The 22164-nt window shown below is 34.9% G+C and overlaps 1 protein-coding gene across 7 annotated transcripts in view; it reads right to left on the bottom strand.

The window, feature by feature from the left end:
* LOC135125009 (protein TANC2) overlaps positions 1–22164 on the bottom strand; it is a 267204-nt gene that overhangs the window by 89874 nt on the left and 155166 nt on the right. For 2 of the 7 annotated variants that reach the window (XM_064050278.1, XM_064050283.1), the window contains exon 1: positions 6848–7025. The exons of the other annotated variants lie outside the window; for them this stretch is intronic. The gene's annotated coding sequence lies outside the window, so the exon portion shown is untranslated. Of the gene's footprint in view, positions 1–6847; positions 7026–22164 lie in introns of those variants that run through there. 7 annotated transcript variants of the gene reach the window in all.

Here is a 22164-nt window from a genome sequence, read left to right as displayed (position 1 = left end):
AATAATAATAAGACTTTATTCTCCAACAGATTATTATCCAATGACAGGAATATATTATAATTAAATTAAGATACAATTCAAAGAAAAGAAACTATACATAATTAAAGAAATAATTACAAAAATTACAAAATACAGTGCAGTGCTCTCTAAATTTGAAGTTATGACTTCATCGACACATTTTTAAATACACCATAAAACTTATCTTAAACAAATGGCTCGAAAATATTTATTTAAACAAATAAATATAATCCTTCCAATAAAATTAGGTCGCACATTCGACATCGACAAGCGACAGGAAATCAGTGAAGTACTTTTCCGAATCGGCGAAACAAGTATCTAAAATAAACCTGATTTATGGTGGGTGACTCACTTGACGCGCATCTGATTATTAACGATAACACAGACATACAGATTTAAAGATTATATAAAAAAATAAAGTATTATCGATAATAATTTGTTGGAAAAGTTCATAAAAATTTGTCGTCTCAAAATGCGGTATTTGTGTGCGTCGGAAATTTTGTGTAAAGATAAAACACTAGAAGCCCCTGAGATGCTTTAAAATATTTAAAAAATGAAACTCCAGGGGTCCATGAGATTTCTTAATTTTTTGAAAAAATAATACGTGTGAAAAACATTGTAGGTTAAGGTTTGCAAAGTTAAATTTTGCAGTATTCGGCAGAGTTGGAGCTTTTGTATTCATAGAAAATAAAATATTTAATTTTATATTGATTCATTTTGTGAAAATGAATATGATTTCAAATACACATTTTAGTTCAGGATTTTATTATGTTTTGGCAAGTACACTGTTGTGTTTGCGCCGATTAGGTTTTTAAGTGTTGAGATTGTTTAAATTTAATTGCGTGACAGTGATTTAAATAAAGAGTTTCAAATCACTCGTAAAATTGCTTATCTGTGCCCCCTGAAACCACGTGTCTGACACGCCACTGGAGTCCCACGTAAAAAGTGCACTTCAGTTTTAAAGATTATACAAATCAATGAAAAAATCCGCCGACAACTTTAAGGTTAGGTCGACCTCATCGCCATCTGTTGGACGAATTGAATATTTTAATTTTACGTTTTTTTGAGTTTTTAAGTTTTTCGATTTTGAAAATTTTTTCATTTCTCAATTTCTCGACATTCAGATGTTCGATCTCTCGATATTTCGAAAAGCATTTTTCCCGTTGGCTGTCTCCTTTAAATATATTATGATGAAATTTTCTTTTCTTTTAACCGAAGTTAAGCATGTACTGAGAAATTGAGAATACCTACATTTTTTCCTGTTGGTCATCTGCTTTAAATATATTTGTTTAAAATTCTGTCAAAAACGGAACCCTCGGAACTCCTTAGATCCTTTAAACTAAATTAATAAAAAATTAAACACCACGGTTTTGGTCGAGGTCAAAAAATTGGAGAAAATTGAAAATTCAAAAACTGAAAAACGAAAAAGTTTAAAATCGAAAAATTGCAAATCTAAGCACTAGAAACGAAAGTTTACCCATTGAAAAACTAAAAATCGAGAAGCTCGTAAATGGAAGAAAATTAATAATGAATGGAAAAACTGGAAAGCCCAAAAAATTGTAACATCAAGAAATTATGGAATCGTCAAAATTGTAAAGTCGAAAAACTGTAACACTGAAAGATCAAAAAATGGAAAAATTCTGAAACTGCAAAATTGAAAAGGTCACAATTTGTTACAATTATAATTATTATATTAGATTTTTGAAATGAAAACTAGAAAAATTGAAAAATCGAGAAACTGAAAAATCTAAAATTCAAAAAAAAAATTTTTAAATCTAAAAATCGATAAATCGAGAAATTCAAAAATAGAAAAATTACAAATGTTTACACTGAAAAAAGAGAAATTATAAAATTGAGAACTTTGGGCACCCGAAAATTTGATGAAAACCGAATCGAAAAATCGGGAAACGAAAAATTGAACACTTGTGAAATTGCAAGTCAAAAAGTTACAAAATCGAAACACTGAAACATCCAAAAGTTGGAAAAACGAAAAACAGAAAAATTTAAAAACGAAAACCCAGAGTTGGATGAAAAAACTGAAAATGAAAAAGCAAAACATTATAAAATGGAAACATTTTAAGAAAGAAAATAAAAATTCCAAATCGAACAACTGAAGAAACGAAAAATCGAAATACTGAAAAACTGAAAATTGAGAAATTTAAAAGTCGAAAAAAATTACTGAATCGAAAAATTGGAGCCCTAAAATCGTAAAATAAAAAAATATTTAACCGTTCGGAATATATCGGTACACTGCACGAGGACGAACGAATAGATTTCGTCGTTTTGAACTTGCCCCCAACGTTGGCAAGCTAGAATAGACAAAAATTTATAAAATTCTAAAATTTGTCATATTTGATAATTTTAAAATTTATTATTATTATTATTACTTCACATTGATCAACAGGCAAAGCCCAGTTATAGATCAACGGATCAAACAAAATATCACTTATGAATATATAAATAAATAGGAGTGCTTAATTAACTCAACAGCTAAAATATTTACTGTTTTACCCATACAGTGTAATTAAAGCACTCACCAGAATTAGAAGAAATCATATATCATAATTTAAAATTATTTTAAGTTGCTGAACATTAGATTAAAAAAATATCAACCTCTCTCTCAATCAGTGAATAGTTGAAAATCATCTGATAGACTGGGGAACGTTTCATAGTATTTAACATTACTAACATGGTAAAAGGGTTTTTACTCCCTTTAGGAGGAACTTTATCACACATTACATTAAAGTCAGTTAATAGCTCAGCACGATCTTTGACACTTTATTGCCATTATTTGAGTAGACTGTGAGCATAAAACTATCTAAGAAATCAAGCTATCGAGGACAACGATAGCAGCCGCACTATCAGCCAATGAGGCAAAAACAGAAAAAGAAAAAACTGCACCTCAAGTATAATGTAAAGGACTAGCGCCACAAGGGCAGAACAAATTTACAAAGAAAAGTAAATTCTACTGATCTTAACTAGTAGAACGGTACCAAAATTGAAAATTAATTGTTCAAATATTCACTAACACCACTCCTAATCACGAACCACTCGCCACACGCACGTGTTTGTCGCAGGTAGTTTTTTATTTAGGAAGCAACAGACCACAATAAACAATAAGGTAATGAAATTATTATCGCTGTGATAGACATGTAGCTAAAGGTATGAATAAATTCTACTAGAAGAAATGGGGTCGATTCTCGGTTTTTCGAGTTTTTAGTTTTTAAAAGTTTTTTTAATTTTCCATTTTTTAAATTTTTGTGAGATTTTTTAAATTTTACATGTTGTTTTGATTTTTTGGTGTTTCGATTTGTTCATGTTGGTTATTCGATTTTGAAAATGTTTCTTTTCGATTTTTCAAGTTTTCCATTTCTCAATTTTTGGAAATTGATTGACTACTCGATCTTTCGTCGTTTGAATTCTCAGTTTCTCGCTGTTCAGATCCCTCGATATTTCGGTTTTCCGATTTTTCTTTTTTTTATTTCTCAATTTATCGACACTTGACAAGATAAAACTAATTTTGGTAATGGACCACTCAACTATTTTCGACAATTAGTGGAAATCATTTTTTAGCCCCTCCCGCCCGCCCTCTATTTTCTTAGAGACTATGTCATTTGCCAAAATCAGTCTTAGCAGGTACAAGCCATGCCCGCCCATCCTCTCTTTTCTTACAGGGTATGCCATTTGCCAAAATCGGTATTATTTAAACAGGTATTAGCCCCGCCCACCCGCCCTCTTTTTTCTTAGAGGGTATGTTATTTGCCAAGATCGGTCTAATTTTAGCAGCTACTAGCCCTGCTCACCCACCCACCCTCCTCTTTTTTTAGAGGGTTTGTCAACTGCCAAATCAGTTTTATCTTAGGAGGTACTAGCCCCGCCCACCCATCCACCTTCTTCTTTTTTTGAGATTCATAAATTTTTGAAAACCTGAAAAAATTTAGAAAGTGTGGGAAAATGTGGGAGAGCTGTAAATGTTGAAAATATTGGAAAAGATTGAATTTCAAAATTCTGATATAACTGGGGCCTGATAATTTTAGAAATTTTGGAAAATGTCGTGTACTTTGGAAAATCTGAAAAATTGGGCTAATCTGGAAAATTTGAGCATTCTAGAAATTTCGAAAATTTTCAAAATTCCCAAAATATAAAAGAAAATAAAAAAGTATTAAATCTCAAAATTCAAAAGTTTAGAAAATCTTAAGATTGTAGATATTCTAAAAATTCCAAAGTATCCAAATGTTTAAAATATTCAAAATGTTTTAAACTTTCAAAAATTCCAAAGACTTGGCGCATTCAATCTTAAAGATTTCACACACTAGAATTTGCGGATTGTAAAGACAACAAAGATGCTACATAAACTAAAAGTTTAGGTTCTAATAAATTAAGAAACATTAAACAAATTCTTAAAAATTGTAAAGATCTTGGAAGAATTAATGTTCCTAGCAGGTATCCAAATTTCCAAAGATTGTTAAGACTCTAAGGACTCTGAAAACTCTAAAGATTCTAAATACTCTAACGACTCATACGTTAAAAAGGTTTTTAAAATTATCTTCCAAATATTTCAAAGATTCTATAACTTGTAAAAAACGCATGACAAAAATTTTAAAGATTCCAAGACTCTAAACAAAAGAAAAATCCTAAAAATCTAAAAATCGTAAAAATCTGAAGATCGTTTACCCTTATCACAACCCCTAATCATTACATATATATATTTATATATTTTCCAAAATTTAAAATTTTGCAAACTCAAACTTCATAATTTTTCGAAAAAACTGGATTTGTTCGTTTTGTATCGTAAGGGATGAGGGAAGTTCTGTCTAAATAACTTTAGACTCATTTTTTCGTATTAAAAATGAGAACTAGTTTATTATTCTCAACTTTTCAACATTTCAATTTGAGGAACTTTTCAGTTTCTGGAATTTTCAATTATTTAATATTTTAATTTTACGATTTTTTGAGTTTTTAAGTTTTTCGATTTTGAAAATTTTTTCATTTCTCAATTTCTCGACATTCAGATGTTCGATCTCTTGATATTTCGAAAAGCATTTTTCCCGTTGGCTGTCTGCTTTAAATATATATTACTCAGTCTTCTGCGTTAAGGAGACAAAATCAATGAAATTTTCTTTTCTTTTAACCGAAGTTAAGCATGTACTGAGAAATTGAGAATACCTACATTTTTTCCTGTTGGTCATCTGCTTTAAATATATTTGTTTAAAATTCTGTCAAAAACTGAACCCTTAGATCCTTTAAACTAAATTAATAAAAAATTAAACACCACGGGTACCCAAGATTAGTCAAAATTCTGTCAAAAACAGAACCCTCGGGCCTCCTAAAATTATTTATATTAATTAAAAAATAAACCACCTGGCAGCCACTGGGATTCCTTAAATCCTTTCGAAAATAAAACATCTGGGGTCCCTAGGATCCGTTAAATTCTTAAAAAAATGAAACACCATGGGCCCTCAAGTCTTTAAAATTAATTCAATTACAAACCGCCAAAACGCTGGGGGCCCGTGGAATCTTTCAAATTATTTCAGAAATAAAACACCCGAGACGCTCTAAAACACCAAGGGTTCCTGAGATTCTTTAAATTCTTTGAAAAATAAAATACCATCAAGAGTCTTTAAAATTAATACGATAAAATGCTGGGGGCCTGGGATCTTTGAAATTATATCAAAAATAAAACCAAATAATCCAATATTTGCAGAATATTGTGTAATTTTATATACCAAAGTGTTATTTAACAATTTCCGTAAAATGACGTCATCTTCTTTAAGGAAGGGATAAACAATACATTTTTTAGCAATCTATAACTAATGAATCGATGTTCGTTACCTTAGCACTTTTATTTTCAAAACGTGGCTATATTTAGTTGGTTATAAGAGTAAGAGTGGGTTAATAAATTCGTCGTTCTAATTATTCAGGTCAAAATGGACAAACGGCATTTTCGTATTTTACAAACTGTAGGACACCAACAGGAAATGTGACAGTCGTCCAAATGTTTTTAAATACAAAAAATAATTTTTTTACATAGTTTTGATTTTGTTTCTTAAAAAATCGCGAATTTGGACCCAAGATTCACAAATTCTCACTGAATGGATTGTTTGTCCCATCTGAATAACACATGTTCGCATTATAGTGACACAGACGCCACAGATACTTTTTGTTTTATTTATAATAAATTTTAGTATTTTTAACGTGTTGTGAAAACACCGAAAATCGTTTTTGTATATTTTGCTCTCCTGCATATTTCAAGATTTGTATGATTTTGGATTTTTGCCAAAAAAGGTGTATTTAACACGATGAATTACAAATATTTACACAATATTTTGTACAAAGCAAACACATGTTGTATATTTTGTACATATTTATCGATATAATTCGTAGTCCACTTAATTAATTTCGGACGTAGAAAAATCCCACATTTAACTCTAAATTGTGCGAAGAATGCCATTCATTAACTTATATTTAACCTCTCGAATTAAATCAGCGAATGCATTTCTTCATCTTGAGCAACAACTTCAATGAATCAGTACCAAAACTGCTCACTCCGATGACTAACTCTGCCTTAAATATCCCCCGCCTTCGGTTGCCCCAAAAACGGTGAATATTCTAGCAGGATCACTCCACCTAATTAAAAATCCAGCCATTAAAACCGTGAATCTAAACCCGGCATTATCCGCGACACGCAAAGTTAATGTTCCCCCAATCCCACTCCTGATTAATCCTTAATTAGCGCACCCTCTCAAAAAGCTCAAAGCTCACTTCTGGCATATCCACTTTCACTTATTAAAACCAACCCAATTAATTCCGGCCAAAGCTGCCTACTTACATCGCTCGATCCCCAAAATCCGAAAGTATATCCACAGAAAAGGCACTACTGCACCACTACCGTTCGCAAAGACACTCACTGCTCGGAACAAGTGGCATTCCCACGTTTTTCGACGTCGAAAAAGCGCCACGGAGGTCGGATACAACCTCTCCGAAGCATAACTGAATGAAAACTGGCGGGCCGTTCGTGGAACTGTGCGAGGCGGTTAAATTGCGGCTTCGTCATAACATGGAGAGAGTTCAGCTCGGAGAGGTTTATGTTTAGCATGTCTGGACCGAGATTAGAGAAGACGGAGAAGAGCAAAAAGCGGCCTTGGAACGCGAAGATATGGAATGTCTTTTGTTGGGACGGTCGGAGAGAAAATTTTGTAAGAGTGCTGGCACTAGAGGCACGAAAGTGGTACAGGCGTTCGATTGGCTAACGAATTTTGGCGTGACCGCAAGCAATAAAGCTGGAATTTTTTTGTTCCAAATTTCTGGATACGGAGAAAAATAAAAATTTCTCACAGGTTTTTACACATTTTATTCATCAAATAGAAGAGTAATTTGTAGCTATGTTCCCATTTAAAAACATTCAGTTCTTTATAAAGTTACTTACCTTTCAAAGCTTCAAGGATTTGGTAATAATTATTTATAACACGCGTAGAATAAACGCTTTGTTATCTACAAGTGTAAAGTCACCTAAACAAGGTGTCTGACACTAGTTTGATAACAGATTTTATCTAGGATTTCAGAATTTTTAATCGATTGAAACATACCAAAATGATTCAATTGAAATGAGTGAGATAATTAAATTGATCCCACTACAGTTGTAAATATGACATAATGCTTTTTAAATTGACGTCATTTATATTTTGGTGGGGATAGATATATTAATTTCGCCAGAAATACCGTATCTGGGGACACATTTTTAATGAACATTTATTTAACGATTTTTGCCATTCACACAACCGACAGACGGAATTGAGAAGCGGGCATTTTCGTATTTTACAAACTGGCGAACGACAACATGAAATCACACAACCGATTTTAATGCACTACTTCGCTTAATTGACGATTGGGAAATTAAAAAAGTCAATAATTCTCTTGTAAATATTTTTTTTATGAAGAATTAATATACCGGGTGAATCAATCAACATATCCATCTAGATATTGCAAAATCTCCGAAATGTTGTACGGTTTTTTGACAAAATGGAATACCCTATATATTTTTATGTCCTAATTTCCTTATGTTCATCAGTGCACAAAATATGGCAACACAGATATTAAAAATAACATATATGTATTTATATTTTTATGAAGATTTGTGTTACTAAAAAATATATATTATACAATTTGATCCTTTTGCGAAAATTTGGATGCCTAGGGTAAAAACTCAAGGCTGATTCATTAATCACAGGTATAAGAGTATGTTATTTTATAAAATTTGAGAATCATGGTAACTTTTTGATCAAAATTTATTTTACTCATCCCCCCTAAAAAATTGACGATGTCACCTTAAAATATTGCTGTCTTAAATGTGCAAAATATGATGAGTCTATTCTTGTGATTTATGTTAAATATATAATTCATATTTTTTTAATTTGCTTATACAGGGTGTTTCAGAAAAATTAATTACTGAGTTGTTAAAAAATAAATATCCAATCAAATTTAGGATTTTAACTCGTCATTATGGAAATATGCAATTTAACATCGTTCAAATTTAACAAGATTTTTCAAGTTTAATATGGGCAAAATCAGACTTATCTTGGCAAGTACTATCCCCGCCCACCAGCCCCCTATTTTATCAGAGTTTATGTCATCTGCCAAAATAAGTTTAACCTTTGCAAGTACTACCCCCGCCCACCCGCCCTCTATTTTATCAGAGGATATGGCATTTGCCAAAATCAGTCTTATTTTAGCAAGTACTAGTCCCGCCCACCCACCCTCTATTTATTCAGAAGGTATGGTGTTTGCCAAAATCAGTCTTATCTGAGCAAGTGCTTGCCCCGCCCACCCGCCCCTATTTTCTTAAAGGATATGTGATTTGCCAAAATAAGACTTTTCTTAGCAAGTACTAGCAAGTACTACCCTCTGAGAAAATCAAGGGGGGTTGGCGGGGCTAGTACTTGCAAATATAAATCTTATTTTGGCAAATGACATATCCTCTGAAAAAATAGGAGGCGGGTGGGCGGGATTAGTACTTGGTAAGATAAGACTGACTTTGGCAAATGACATGTCCTCTGAGAAAATAGGGGGCGGGTGGGCGGGATTCTAGTACTTGATAAGATAAGAGTGACTTTGGCAAATGACATGTCCTCTGAGAAAATAGGGGGCGGGTGGGCGGGGTTCTATTACTTGATAAGATAAGAGTGACTTTGGCAAATGACATGTCCTCTGAGAAAATAGGGGGCGGGTGGGCGGGGTTCTATTACTTGATAAGATAAGAGTGACTTTGGCAAATGAGATATCCTCTGAGAAAATAGGGGGCGGGTGGGCGGGATTCTAGTACTTGATAAGATAAGAGTGACTTTGGCAAATGACATGTCCTCTGAGAAAATAGGGGGCGGGTGGGCGGGGTTCTATTACTTGATAAGATAAGAGTGACTTTGGCAAATGAGATATCCTCTGAGAAAATAGGGGGTGGGTGGGCGGGGCTAGAACTTGCTAAGATAAGACTGACTTTGGCAAATGACATATCTTCTGAGAAAATAGGGGGCGGGTTGGTGGGGTTCTAGTACTTGATAAGATAAGAGTGACTTTGGCAAGTGAGATCCTCTGTAAAAATAGGGGGCGGGTAGGCGGGGCTGGTCCTTGGTAAGATAAGACTGACTTTGGCAAATACCATGTCCTCTGAGAAAATAAGGGGCGGGTGGGTGGGGCTAGTACTTGGTAAAGTAAGAGTAACTTTGGCAAATGACATATCCTATGAGAAAACAGGGGGCGAGTGGGCGGGGCTAGTACTTCGTAAGATAAGACTGACTTTGGCAAATGACATATCCTCTGAGAAAATAGGAGGCGTGTGGGCGCGGCTAGAACTTGGTAACATAAGAGTGACTTTGGCAAATGAGATATCCTCTGTGAAATTAGGGGGCGGGTGGGCGGGGCTAGTACTTGGTAAGATAAGAGTGACTTTGGTAAATGACATATCCTCTGAGAAACTAGGGAGCGGGTGGGCGGGCTTAGTATTTGTTTATTTGTTAAGACAAAACTAATTTTGCCCCTATTAATGTTGTAAAAACTTGTGAAATTTAAGGGTGTTAAATTTCAAGTTTCCATAGTAACGAATTAAATTCCTAAATCTACCCGAAATGTGCAAAATATGCTGAGTTTTTACTTGTGATTTATTTTTAATGAAGACTGAAAATAATAATGGTCCCAGTATAGATCCCTGAGGTACACCCGAAGGTACAATCCATATATACTTGAACGACAGTGGATTTTGGGCTGGTTTTCATGTTTAGATGATAACAAATTGGAAGTGGGTTCTTAGAAATTCAGATGTTCCTTGTAGTATTTTCCGCAAGATTTTCCAACGTTTCAAATATTTACTGGAACAGAAGCCATTTCAAAGCACTAAAATTTTACCTAGGAATCAGCTGCTAAGATAAGAATGATTTTGGCAAATGAGATACCTTCTAAGCAAAGAGAGGGCGGGTGAACACTAAAATTTAACCTAAAAATTGGTCGAACGCTATTTCCAGACAACTTCCCTCGCACCCAAAGTACAATGAAATATATCCAGCATTTTTGAATTGAGCTTTTACTTTACAGAATTTTGTGATGACGTCGTCAACATTTTTCCAATGACACGAATATGAACTTGGATTGGTGCAGTGTAATACTAAAAAAACAGTATTGTATTCCCAAAATTTTCTGGGAAAATGGAGTGAGCCGTTCCTGATTTAATTAATAAAATAAACTGACACATTCATTTATTTTTTTGGTTCACCCGTATAAGCAAATCTAACAAATATGAATACAATGATAAATCACAAGTACAAACACATCATATTTTGTACATTTCGGGTAGATTTAGGAATTTAACTCGTTACCATGGAGATTTGCAATTTAACACCTTTAAAATTCTCAAGTTTTTACAAAATTAATAGGAGCAAAGTTATTCTTGTCTTACCAAATATTAACCCCGCCCACCCGCCCCTTGTTTTCTCTGAGGATATGTCGTCTGCCAAAATCAGTCTTGTATTACCAAGTAGTAGCCCCGCCCACTACTAGTACTTTGTAAGATAAGACCGATTTTGGTAAATGACATATCCTCTGAGAAAATAGGGGGCAGGTGTGCGGGCCTACTATTTGTTAAGATAAAACTGATTTTGCCCCTATTAATCGTGTAAATTAAAGGTGTTAAATTGCAAATTTTCATTGTAACGAGTTAAATTCCTATATCTACTTTAAATGTGCAAAATATGATGAGTTTTTACTTGTGATTCATCATTGCATTAATATTTTTTAGATTTGCTTATACAGGTGTCTCAAAAAAAAAATAATGAATGTGTCAATTTATTTTATTGATTAAATCATTTTTCCAGAAAATTTTGGGAATAAAATACTTTATTTTTAGTATTACACTACACCAATCCAAGTTGACATACGTGTTTTTGCAAAAATTTTGATGGCGTCATCACAAAATTCTGTAAAGTAAAAACTCAACTCGAAAATGCTGGATATATTTCACTGTACTTTAGGTGCGAGGGAAGTTCTGTCGGAACAGCTTTCGATCAGTTTTTTATTTACTTCCGTTTTTCATTTCTAATCTCCTGGAATTTTAAACATTAAAAAAAGTTAATTTCATGTTATTTGATACAGAACATTCCTCGCCCCCTAAGAAAAAAAATTGGTCTAAAGAGTTTAGACAGTACGTCCCTCGCTGTCGGAAACTTGACGACTGCATGCCTATTGTGTTTTTTTTCTCATTACATTTTTGTAGTGGGAATTTAAAAAAAAATTGCGATGACGTCATCAACATTTTTGCAAGGACACGTATATCAGTTGGGATAGATGTAGTGTAATACTAAGAATAAAATTATTATATTCCCAAATTTTCGGGAAAATGAATTGGGTCGTTTTGAATATTGATTTGTAATAATCAATAAAATAACGAAACAATTTACTCACGTATACGTATCAGAGGCAACTGAAAATCGTGTATGTATAAACATTCTTAATTTAAGATGACAGGCGTAACACCATACGTGAGAGTCAAACAGAGAAACTGTAAACAAAACGACCATCGGTTTTATTGCTTCGACTTCCGCTTATTATATAAAACATTGGGTTTTATTTTAATTCTTGACGGTGAAATTCACAATTGGTTGATTATAAACATGTCTATTTCACATTCGCGGAACCAAGTGAACGCATAAAACAAATGCAGGTCTGTAATGTTAAAGTCGATGTAAATAAAAGTGCTACCCTTATGTTTCAACCGAGTTTTTTCTTTAACAAATTTTGTGTCTACCAAATTGGGTTGGTTGGGGTGTAATACTAATAATAAGTGTTGCCTTTAATTTAATCAATAAAATAAATTGCCTTCATTAATTTTTTTGAACCACCTCTTAAGAAAATCTAAAAAATATGAATGGAATGATAAATCACAAGTACAAACTCATCATATTTTTTGCATTTTATATAGGATTTATTCAGCAAAATTTAAGGGTGACGTCATCAATTTTTTTAGGAGGGATGAACAAATACATTTTGAACAAAAGTTTTACCATGCTTATAATAACTTTAAAATATTCCCAAGATTTCAAAGCATTCGGTTTTGTAATTCCTGATTAAATCGATAAAATAAATTCACGCCTTCATTAATTTTTTTGAGTCACCCTGCATATGCAAATCCAAAAATATGATTGGAATGATAAATCACAAGTACAGACTCATCATATTTTGTACATTTTAGATACGATTTATTCGGCAAACGTTTGAGCTGACGTCATCAGTTTTTTGTAGAAGATAACCAAATAGATTTTGACTAAAAATTTATTATGCTCTTTATAACCTTAAAACATCTGCAAGATTTCAAAGCATTCGGTTTTGTAGTTCCTGATTAAATCAATAAAATAAATTTACGCATTCATTAATTTTTTTGAGTCACCCTGTATATGCAAATCGAAAAAATTTGAATGGAATGATAAATCACAAGAAGAGACTCACCATATTTTGTACATTTTAGATAGGATTTTTTCAGCAAAATTTTGTGGTGACATCATAAATTTTTTAGGGGGGACGACCAAATACGTTTTGATCAAAAATTTACCATGCTTATGATAATTTTAAAATATCTTCAAGATTTCGAAGCATTCGGTTTTGTAGTTCCTGAGTAAATCAGTAAAATAAATTTACGCTTTCATTTATTTTCTTGAATCACCCTGTATATGCAAATCCAAAAAATATGAATGGAGTGATAGATCACAAGTACAGACTGATCATATTTTGTACATTTTAGATATGATTTATTCGGCAAATTTTCGAGCTGACGTCATCAAGTTTTTGGAGGGGATAAGCAAATATATTTTGACTAAACATTTATTATGCTCTTTATAACCTTAAAACATCTGCAAGATGTCAGAGCATTCCGTTTTGTAGTTCCTGATTAAATCAATAAAATATATTTACGCATTCATTAATTTTTTTGAGTCACTCTGTATATGCAAATCCAAAAAATATGAATGGAGTGATAAATGACAAGTACAGGCTCATCATATTTTATACATTTTAGATATGATTTATTCGGCAAACTTTCGAGCTGACGTCATCAAGTTTTTGGAGGGGATAAGCAAATATATTTTGACTAAACATTTATTATGCTCTTTATGACCTTAAAACATCTGCAAGATTTCAAAGCATTCGGTTTTGTAGTTCCTGATTAAATGAATAAAATATATTTACGCATTCATTAATTTTTTTGAGTCACCCTGTATATGCAAATCCAAAAAATATGAATGGAGTCATAGATCACAAGTACAGACTCATCATATTTTGTACATTTTAGATATGATTTATTCCACAAACTTTTGAGCTGACGTCATCAAGTTTTTGGAGGGGATAAGCAAATATTTTTTGACTAAAGATTTATGATGCTCTTAAAACATCTGCAACATTTCAAAGCATTCTGGTTAGCAGATTAAAAATTAAATTTCAAAATGTTGTTTTATAATTTTGATTTTTTTTCCAAAAATCTGAACGTTTCGGGTGAAAAGACGATTCCGAGTTGTAAACTACATGTGTAGGACTATGTTATTTTATACAATTGAAAACCCATTTACTATGTACAATTTTGAAGTGACGTCATCGCATTAGTGGTGGGGATGATTAGACAAATTTTGGTTAGCGTTTTACCATCTACATGATATTCTTAATATAAGTACAAAATTTCACAACAATCGGTCGAGTACTTTCGGAGATTATCTGTCTAATAAAAATCCGGGACGGCAGACGGACAGACGGACAGACGGACGGACAGACGGACAGACAGACGGAAATGGGAGACCTATTTCTTCGTCTTCTAGGGGTCATGAAAGATCGAGAAAACGTAAAAGTAGAGAGTCGGCCGACGGACTCGATTACAATACTTCCTTTGCTTACGCTCGGGAAGTAAAAAATGGCTCATGAGGGGATCGGACCCGCGACCTTCGCATTATTGATTAGTGAGAGCTGCTCCTTTCGATTAGTATAAAATGTATGTTATTCAAATTTGATTATTTTTTGTGAATCTCTGGTATTCTAGGATAAAAAATCAGGGCGAATTCATAAACTACAAGTACAAGAGTATGTTATTTGATAACATTAAAATATGGTTTGCTTAAAAAAATGTTGAGAGGATGTCATCAAATTGTTGGTCGGATTTTGATTAGTGTTTTACCATCTACACGATATTCCTAACAGACATTTTAAATTTGACAATACATAATATAATAATAAAAATCGACACAGACAGACAGACAAACAGACGGGAAGAAACGTCAAGAAAACATGAAAGTAGTCACTCGTCGGGTGGACCCTATTACAATATGTAATTTCTTAGCTTAGCCTCGGGAAGGTAAAAAACAAAACTGGAGTTAGTTGGCACCGTTGGATTGAAATTTGAAAAATGAGATATACATAGTTGTAAAACCCAAGTAGTTTTTGAAAAAAAAATCGTGGATTGAGGATCATGTTGAAACCAAGATTCCTGAGTGTACAATAATTAATTTTATTTATTTGTGTTTTTCATTTTTAACCTCTTGGCATTTTAAAGGACAAAAAAAAGTTTCTTTTAGATTATTATAAATTCTGTTTACCCAATTTTGATTATTTTTTGCCAAACTCTAAATGCCTAGGGTAAAAAATCAAGGCGATTTCATAAACTACAACAAAAAATGTGGATCGAAGAGTCTCGCTTTTAACTTTTTTACTAAATTTTAAAAACTAGACACTTCGATCCACATTTTTTGACCCTAATTACAATATTTCCCTTCGTTACAACATCGAAAAAGAAAAAAAATTACAAAAAAACAAATTAAAAACTAGGATAAACTGAAACAACCTCGACACTTCGACGATTTGACCCTCACGCCAGAATTTCAAAACACGCAACACAACGGAAACATAAAGCTGCACAAATTGGCACGCAGTGTTAAAAATAAGTCTCGGTCAAGAGCCGACCGGTCCCAACTCCTAAGTGCCTGCAGGTTGGTAAAACATCTAATTTGACATCTTTTCAGAGGCGGCTCTCGACAAAAGAACCATCATCATCTGTCAATGACTCACCTAAAAGCCTGCGCTTTATAGCCACACATCACGCTTTCAAAATCGACAAACTGGCAAGATAAAACAATAGATGTGTTTCGACGCCCACGTCCGTTCGCCAAATCAACGGCTAATGTTATTTCAATCAAATTTGATGGGTTTCATTTCACGTTTTTCATTTTTATAACCCGATACGTGAAAGGTGCTGGGCGAGGATATCCAAATCGGATTTTTTGTTAGCGCTGCGATAATTTTTTTTGTACGATAACATTGCTTGTGTGTTTATTTTCGCATTTGATTTTTATTTATATCGTCGTCTTGTTGTTTTGTTTCTGTCATAGGGTCAAATGAAATTATTTTTTAATTAAAATAATCTGCAATAATAAATTGTATAAATAATAACATTGCGATAAATTTATTTATCATGTTCTCAATTTTTCCATGGATTGTAAATGAGTATATTGTGCACTTTTGACACGACATAGTGGTCGAACAAATCATATATATTTGGCGAACGACTAATTTCATGTTTGTTCGATGTTTCATAATTCTTGGAATACGAAAAAGTAGGTCCGCGTTTCCGTTGTCTGTTCATTTCTAGTCTTTATTTCTTGGTATTATTACACTGTTCGCTGCTTCTACGTTCGCAAGTGGTAACGTAGAAGTGTTGAATACTTTTTAAAGCATCTACTTATATAATTTGATCTTCTAGGTGCTCTCACCTCAAGGATCTATTTTTAAGAACGAATCGACTTTCTACATGAATGTACTTACTCAAAAATGCACCAGATGCAAGTCAGCCTGCCGGTGAAAGTTTTCGTAAAAATCTCAGCAAATACGTGATTCAATTACCGCGACAAAAACGGCGCCTTTGTAAATATTACACATTTGCATAGTTCCTACGCTTCTATGAATAAGTCCATGAATGACAGCCTCCTAGAAAAATCCCGTCGTAACCTTTCACCAAGCTTCAAAAAAGTCACTCTAAAATATCATCAATGAATTAAACAGCACTCTTGCCCAAATACGCCAACAATAAAAAACTTTGCGGATACACCATAAAATTTCTAAATCCAACCCGTCCGATATGTCACCGCGCCACGTAACACCACGTAGGCTTAACATCTACATAAAAGTACTCTCACACGACTCGATTTAGAAATTTGAGCAAAACCGCGACACCAGTTTATGGCCGCGGTAACCCAGATCCGACCTAGCGTAAACCGGCGACAAGAAAGGGCCGCGAGCAGCGCCCTGCGTGACGCTTCCCGCGTGGGCGCCGGTTTCGGCGGAAAGAGCACTGGGTCGCGCGAATCGCAGCCCACTTGAAGTAATGAGATTATTTAACGCCCAGTTATGTGTTTCATTCACAAAGTGTGGACGTAGGAGTACGGAACGGGTTCTGATGCAAATGAACGCGAAAGGGAAGTCATCTGCCCACGACACTCTAACACACACGCTCTGCGCTTATTTACACATATGTTGCACCATTGAATAAATATCACATCAATGGCCTGACGAATGGCTCGGGGTCTATTCGGAAGCCGCATCTAGCGCCCCGAGGAGACGGTTTGTTTTGGGCGAAAGCGGAGCGATCGCCGCGGAGGTGGAGCAACGGAAAGGGACCGCGGATGGGCCCCGGGCGACGCCGAGGCCGAAAGCGACACACCTCGCATTATCACATCGTGACTGAGAATAATTACCATCCTACCTTACACACCGCCAAGTACAACACTAAGATTTTAGGAAAATAAATTCCTTCTACGAGCGGATCACGCAGAGAGCCGCAATTGCCCGAAATTGATTTTGTTCTGTTTATTTTTATGTGACTGAGTGCCTATCGCCTGTAGACAAATCAATAAAATAAAAGACAAAAATAAAACAAAATTTTATGGTGATGCCAGGAATTTACGAGCTTTTATCTAGCAGTCGGTTAATTGAATCAGTAATCTCGGGGCTTTTTGTTGGAGCGAAGTAAAAGTCGATATATTTGCATAAATTACGATGTAATCTAAGCCCAGATAGACACTCGGGAAATTGTTACAATGTATTTGTTTATCGGCCTCTATAATTATTCCGTCTGATAGTAATTGCAGCAATTAGGGCTTATAAACCTGAATGTGTTTACAGTCGCTGGTGACCAGGATTAATCTCTTCGATAGCGCCTGATGTTCGAACAAAGCGCTATTTTTGCGCTCGACGGAAAACTAATGTCATTGCCACGTCCGTCACGGTGTCATTTTAATTTCACTTCCTTGTAGAAAAAAGACGGCAAGGTCAAAATTTTTGCTACGTTTAAACTATCGACGAGATTATATATTAATTGCTTTCAATTTAGAAGGAATGTTGAGGAATTGGCGCCGAATGCGCGTATCTCGCGAGCAAATCTCTTCCCAGGGTTTAAGGTCATTAACATAATTTCCGTCAGACTGGAGCTTTAGTTCTCATACTGCGGCAATTAACTGTAATTATTGTAGTTTTTTGAAACGTAATCAACGGTTTTATAACTAATAAAAACTTTCCTCGTCTCGGCAGCGTTAGGAATTTTTTTATCGAGATGACATTTCATTCCGATGTTGAATATATTATTATTTGTGAGGCGAGCGAGGATGTTGAAAAAGAGGAGTAACGGTGCGCAGAAGCTTTTCCGGAAGATTCACCTCATAGAAGCTGATTCAATCTTCACAGTTTGATTTTATTTGGGTGGATTTCGAAGTGAATCTTTTGCTTAGGAAAAGCAAAAAGTAAGAGATTCTTTACGGAAGAAGATCATTCTAAGAAATTTCGATGTGGTAGATGATCAAGATTAAATTTATGGTAAGCATAATCAATTTTTAATCAAAATATATTTGCTTATCCCATCCAAAAAATGTATGACGTCATCTCAAAATTTTGCCGGATAAAGCCTATCTAAAATGTAAAAAATATGATCATTTTAAATTTAACATGTTTTTACAAGTTTAATACGGGCAAAATCAGTGTTGTCTTAGCAAGTACTAGCCCCGCCCACCCGCCCTCTATTTATTCAAAAGGTATGAGGTTCGCAAAATTAGTCTTTTCTGAGCAAGTGCTAGCCCCGCCCACCCACCCCTATTTTATCAGAGGATATGTCATTTGCCAAAATAAGTGGGCGGGGCTAGTACCCACTTGGTAAGATAAGACTAATTTTGGCAGATGACATTAACTCTAAGAAAACAGGGGGCGGGTGGGCGGGCCTAGTATTTGTTAAGATATAACTGATTATGGCAGATGACATAAACTCTAAGAAAACAGGGGGCGAGTGGGTGGGGCAAGTACTTGGAATTTTAGGGCAAAAGAAAATCCAAACTAATGTTCGAGAAGAATTCTACTCTAAAATGGAAAGTGTAATAGATATTGAGCGAAAAGTTTGAAGAGAGGTAGAAGATTCTTTCAGAAAAGGTCATCCTAAAAAGTTTCGATATTGTAGAGGGTCAGTATAGGGATTTTCTTGGATGTTTTAGGTCAAAAGTAAATCTAAAAAAATTGGTCCAAAAATTGGTATTTTGCATATTTTTGTATATTTCAAAGGACGACTCTGGAAGAACCATTGGAGTTATAGAAGAAATAGATATGACTTCTGCGGCCCGAAATCTACAAGAAAATGTATTAAGTGAAATTTCGAAAATTTTGTTGAAAATAAATTGGTCCAATAATTGGTGGTATTTTGTACATTTTTGTATATTTCGAATGACGATTCTGGGAGAACCATAGGAGATATCGAAGAAATGAAAGCGGATATGACTTCTGCGGCCCGAAATCTACAAGAAAATGTATTTAGTGAAATTTCGAAAATTTTGTTGAAAATTGGTCCAATAATAATAATTGGTGGTATTTTGTACATTTTTGTATATTTCGAGGCACAATTCTGAAAGAACCATTGCAGATATCGAAGAAATGAAAGCGGGAGTGACTTCTGCGGCCCGAAATCTACAAGAAAATGTATTAAGTGCAATTTCGAAAATTTTGTTGAAAATTGGTCCAATAATAATTGGTGGTATTTTGTACATTTTTGTATGTTTCGAAGGAGGATTCTGGAAGAACCATTGGAGATATCGAAGAAATCAAAGCGGATATGAATTCTGCGGCCCGAAATCTACAAGAAAATGTATTTATTGAAAGATATTGAGCGAAAAGATTGAAGAGAGGCAGAAGATTCTTTCAGAAAAAGTCATTCTAAGAAATTTCGATATTGTAGACGGTCAATATAGGGATTTTCTAGGATGTTTTAGATCAAAAGTAAAGCGGTGTTAGTACTTGGTTAGCGACCTTATCTAACCTTATCTTAGTACTATAATCTGACCTGGCCCTTTTTAACTGATCTGACTGGACCTAACTTGCTGTAGTCTGACTCGACTTGATCAAATCTGACCTAGCCACCACGGACATCTCTTCCACAAGATCAAAATTATCGTAGAATCTATTATAAACAAAAGATAAAAGTCTTCATCTTAATTTACCACACCTAACCTGACAAAATAGCAGGCGGTTGGGCGGGGTTAGTACTTGGTAAGATAAGACTGACTTTGGCAAATAACATGTCCCCTGAGAAAATAGGGGGCGGGTGGGCGGGGCTAGTACTTGCAAAGGTAAAACTTATTCTGGCAGATGACATAAACTCTGAGAAAATACTTGCTAAGGCAAGTACTAACCCCGCCCACCCGCCCCCTCTTTTCTCAGAGGGCATGTGATTTGCCAAAATAAATCTTATCTGACCAAGTACTAACCCCGCCCACCCGCCCCATATTTTCTCAGAGGTGTGTGATTTGCCAAAATAAATCTTATCTTAACAAATACTAGCCGCGTTCACCCGCCCTCTATTTTCTTAAAATTTGTATTTGCTGAGATAAGACTGATTTTGGCAAATGCCATATTCTCTAAGAAAATTGAGGGCGGGTGGGCGGGGCTAGTACTTGTTAAGATAAGACTGACTTTGGCAAATGACATGTCCTCTGAGAAAATACGGGGCGGGTGGGTGGGGCTAGTACGTGGTAAGGTAAGAGTAACTTTGGCAAATGACATATTCTCTGAGAAAGTAGGGGGCAGACGGGCGGGGCTAGTACTTCGTAAGATAAGAGTGACTTTGGCAAATCCTCTGTAAAAATAGGGGGCCACCACGGACATCTCTTCCACCAAGATCAAAATTATCGTAGAATCTATTATAAACAAAAAATAAAAGTCTTCATCTTAATTTACCACACCTAACCTGACCTAACCTGTCTACGAAAAACATCTTTATCAACAGAATGAAAGCTGATTTGTCTTGATTTAACTTGTTATGCCCTGAGGTGTAAAATAAATAAACAAATCCTTTATAAATAAAAAATAATAGTCCTGACCTGATTTTATTTGCTCTAACCTGACCTGACTCTTTCTAACATGGCCTGACCTGACCGAATTTAGCCACCAAGAACATCTTTCACCAGGATTAAAAATTATTATTACAGAATTTTTTATAAACAAAAAACAAGTCTTGACCTGCCTTAACCTGCTCTAGCCTAACCCAGCCTTACTTGCTCTAACCTGGCCTGAGCTATTAACTATGTGTCTTGACCTGACTTAAGCATCAAGAGCATCTCTTTCAGCAGGATCCAAACTGTTTTGACCTCACTCGACCGGACCTGACCTAACCTGCCCCGACCAGTTTGATCTGACCTAATCGGACTACAAGACCACGATCAAAATTACTAAACAATCTTTCACAAATAAAAAATAAGTCTTGGCCAGTTACATTTAATAACTATATACATTTTGCCCTAAAGTGGATCCACTTTCCTTTCACATACACCGCAATATTGTAAAATTCTTCGAGCTGCTTGAACACGCCCAGGATATTTAACTTGAAGCTCTTTCTCCTCAGTTTATCAATTTTCAGTCATTCTCGAATCCCCGCCGCGTTTCCAACAAGCTAATTAAAACCGATCGGTAGGTATCTAATTATCTCCACCATGTCGACCCGATTTGATGGACGTTGATTGCGATCCGTGCACTAACAACATCGAAAATATCTCGAGCATAACACTAGCCGTATCAAATGTTTTCCAACAATGGCGCTTCGGCCAAATATCAACTCAGGTAAAATAAATATGTGGGTTTTCGTACAGGTAGGCGGGATGGATTTATACGAAAACGAACTTGCCCTGTCTTCAAATAATTATGAGATACCTAAGATACCTCTTGGTCTAGACAGGCCACATTGTGAAACCACCACTCCTACGGTGTCTTCGTGAAAAAATTATTCCCATCCTAGGCGCGTTGACTTCTAAGAAGACCGCAGGGGGCTGGGTAATTATTAATATTTTGCATATTATAATGGAAGAGTGGATTGATGCCGGCTCGGTTTCATTTCCGTAGTGACATCAGCGGAATGGAACAGAAACCAGACAAAGAGTCGAGGGGAAAATAACGGCAGCAGATGCGAGCTCGACGGAGCTGCGTTTGTTTTAAATGTCAAAATAACTGCGCTTTGGCTCGATGGAACAAAACTTCTCGGGTTTTCTCGAATTCTTAGGTGTCGTAACATGAAACTTTTTTTTATTTCGCGTTTATCAGTAGATAATGACAACTGCT

This window comes from Zophobas morio, unplaced genomic scaffold (assembly GCF_036711695.1).
Source record: "Zophobas morio isolate AGI-343-1 ecotype UQ-CSIRO unplaced genomic scaffold, CSIRO_AGI_Zmor_V1 ptg000008l, whole genome shotgun sequence".
NCBI classification, from domain to species: domain Eukaryota; kingdom Metazoa; phylum Arthropoda; class Insecta; order Coleoptera; family Tenebrionidae; genus Zophobas; species Zophobas morio.
Note: the sequence above shows the minus strand (reverse complement) of the source record. Positions and strands in the feature narration are given on the sequence as shown.